General features: G+C 41.4%; 1 non-coding gene across 1 annotated transcript; it reads left to right on the top strand.

Annotated features, from left to right (window-relative positions):
* The first annotated feature begins 253 nt into the window (after nt 1-253).
* Trnas-cga (transfer RNA serine (anticodon CGA)) lies at nt 254-328 on the top strand. The gene has a single exon. It is a non-coding gene; the product is annotated as a tRNA-Ser (tRNA).
* The last annotated feature ends 2,847 nt before the right edge of the window (nt 329-3,175 follow it).

The following is a 3,175-nucleotide window of genomic DNA, read 5'->3' as shown; positions in this document are numbered from 1 at the left end:
TCCCGAGTTCGAGTCTCGGTCGGGCACACAGTTTTAATCTGCCAGGAAGTTTCATATCAGCGCACACTCCGCTGCAGAGTGAAAATCTCATTCTGGAAACATCCCCCAGGCTGTGTCTAAGCCATGTCTCCGCAGTATCCTTTCTTTCAGGAGTGCTAGTTCTGCAAGGTTCGCAGGAGAGGTTCTGTAAAGTTTGGAAGGTAGGAGACGGATACTGGCAGAAGTAAAGCTGTGAGTACCGGTCGTGAGTCGTGTTTCGGTAGCTCAGTTGGTAGAGCGCTTGCCCGCGAAAGGCAAAGGTCCCGAGTTCGAGTCTCGGTCGGGCACACAGATTTAATCTGCCAGGAAGTTTCATGTTAAATATTGCTTCTTCACAGGTAACTTACTTGAAATGCCGTGAGGTAAAGCTTTGTGTTGGACAGTGATTCGAACCCAGAACCTAATCGGATTGTTATCGAAGAAAAATCAGCTGTGACATATCGGATTTTCTCGGCAGTATCAAGATGTTCTAACTGAAATGACGAGACAAAATATTAATTTTTGGCTTCCCAGGACTCCAACCCAGAACCTATCGCTGTTATATTCTAGAGAAAACGAACGTTAAATATGGGTTTGTTGCATCAGCAGCGACATGTGAGCATGTTTGAACCAGAAATAATATGACGAAGAGTTCAGTGCTGACTGGGAATCGAACCCCGCACATACCGTTGTTGACTACAAACAAAGAGACGTCATATACCGAATTTTTCCCCATCAGCAGCTCGGAAAAACATTCTTGAACTTACAATGACCTCTCAAACAGCCCTGTGTCTCACTGGCAGTCAAAACCGTCAGATATCGTTAGTGTTGACAACGAATGAAAAGGCATAAAAATCAAAATTATTGTCCACCAGCAGACAGGTGTTCTCACGCTAGAGCTTGATAATACATAATGAAAACTTTAGTGCCACGCCAGTATTCGAACCCATTCACGTGCAATATGTGGAGATGTTGAGGAATCTGCAGTTTTGAACTAACAACAAATTGTAGTCGAGCTATATTGTCACGAAGGGATCAAATTCCGCGTCAAGGGCAGTCTGAGTTGCATTCCAAGATCAGAACCAGTTTTATCGACATACAGAAGCTCAAATAAAAGATGGAATAAGGGTCCTGTGACCCTACATAGCGTTTGTAGCGTCACTATAAATAAATTACTAGTATAAGAAAGGTTACTGGTGATAGAATTCCCACATTTCGCCACTCCTGACATTATTGTAGATCAACCTTATGTCTCTTTGGTAGAGAAGGAATATCATGTTTAATGTGAATTTCAGATCACAGTGCCATTATACTTTCTTCACTTGGCGTAGCCAGAAGAGATTAGAATCTATCTGTCCCTCCCTATTAAATATCATCGGCAGGAGTTGGAATCGACCCAGACCATCATCATAGGAACCTGTCACCAATCCAACAAACCATGAGCGCATTTTCTATACGTCTCAATTTCCATCATAACACCGTTACGGCACACTCGATAATAATTCTGACACACAGGCTCCCTGTAGTGGTTAGCAGCATGTTCAGTACATTTATTTACTTGGTTGACCAAATCGCCATGAACTAGCGGCCTCGGCTACCCAGTGCATACATTCGACTCTATTTTGTAAACACCGAAATTAAAACACGTAACTGCCACCTACACAGAACTTCCAACAGTGTAGGATGCAGAAATTTAAATAGGAAGTGTTCCTTTCCAGTTGAGCTACTCTATTGCGGTATCTGTTTGTTGAAAACGTCCTGTAGTGCAAAAGAAAAGCTGTAACTGTCTGTCTCTCAGAAGTCTAGATCTGGCCATATGGATTATATCACGGAACTGTGGAAAGCAGAAGTTCTAGTGGATCTGTTGCCGACATCTGGAGGCGCTCGATCTAGATGACAGCTAGTAGCGTCACGGTAACTGTCGCGCGCCGTACATAAGAAATCGCGAGTTCTATTGCATTTGCTGCTACATTTTTACAACGCAATTCTGCTGTCTGCTGAAGTTACCAATTTAATGGAAATTTGAACATACATAATTCCCTTCACTTCTCAACACAAAATAGCCGCATGTGGGAAAGGGGCTAACTTCTGCGACATTTTGTTCTTTTCAGATTTAATAGACGGCCAGGCAGCAGATGGCTCTCAAAGCTTTAGTATTATGTGTGTATGCATTTAAAGATGAAGTGCATGATGTGAAGTTCTGTGATGGAGAAACGAACCCAAGACGTAATCGGATTGTTAACTAAGAAAATCAAATATTCCATATAGGTTTTCCTTACCTGCTGCAGGGTGTTTGAATCTAAAATAAGGAAACTAATTTTTGTGCCTGAGCGACAATTGAACCGCACTCCTATCGTTCTTCTTTGTTGTCCACGAATATAGCTTAAGTATCAATTGCTTACTCGCCAACAGTAAGACGTGTGCGTGTTTGACCAAAAATTGTTGGCAACACATGAACAGACATTAAAAATACACGTTAATTTTCACTAGCGGGACGGTGTGCACGTGATAGGGCTTGAAATGAAATTATGAATATTTTGGTACTGGATCAGGAATCGGACGCACATACTCACCTTTGGAGGGGTCCTAGGGAAAATTGCAGTCTTGGAAAAGGAACGAAATAATTGAACTACACTGTTCCGAGAGATTCAGATAATCGAAGGGGGAGATACGAATTCGAATCACAGTCCAGCACTAAATTTTTCAACATCTCTAGTTCAATCAAGTACAAGTAAAATAAGAGCCCTGTACCTTTAAATGGCTATTGGTTCATCAAACTGAATAACATTTTGTAATGTAAGTAAGTTTACTGGCGACAGTATTTCTGTTTACAATGACCTCCGCCTATGTCATTTCCTAAAGCAAACCGACTCTGTCCAGTTTAGAATGAAGGAACGTGATGTTTAATGCGGATACTGGATTATAACGTTATTTTCTTGAGGTTACCAGAGGTAAAGTAAATCTGTTTGTGTCTCTTAAAAGTAAATGCCTGAACCCACGCATTGCACTTGTGATAGTTCGTTCCACCAGACCATTGTGGCCATTTTGAAATTTTCACTAATTCAGGAAATTTCTTAGTTCGAGAAAATCCACTGTGACGTGTGAAGTTACCGGATAAATCGATTATTACCGTCATTATTAATATCATTTCGTTCAT

Source organism: Schistocerca cancellata, chromosome 2, assembly GCF_023864275.1.
Source record: "Schistocerca cancellata isolate TAMUIC-IGC-003103 chromosome 2, iqSchCanc2.1, whole genome shotgun sequence".
Taxonomy (NCBI): domain Eukaryota; kingdom Metazoa; phylum Arthropoda; class Insecta; order Orthoptera; family Acrididae; genus Schistocerca; species Schistocerca cancellata.
Note: the sequence above shows the minus strand (reverse complement) of the source record. Positions and strands in the feature narration are given on the sequence as shown.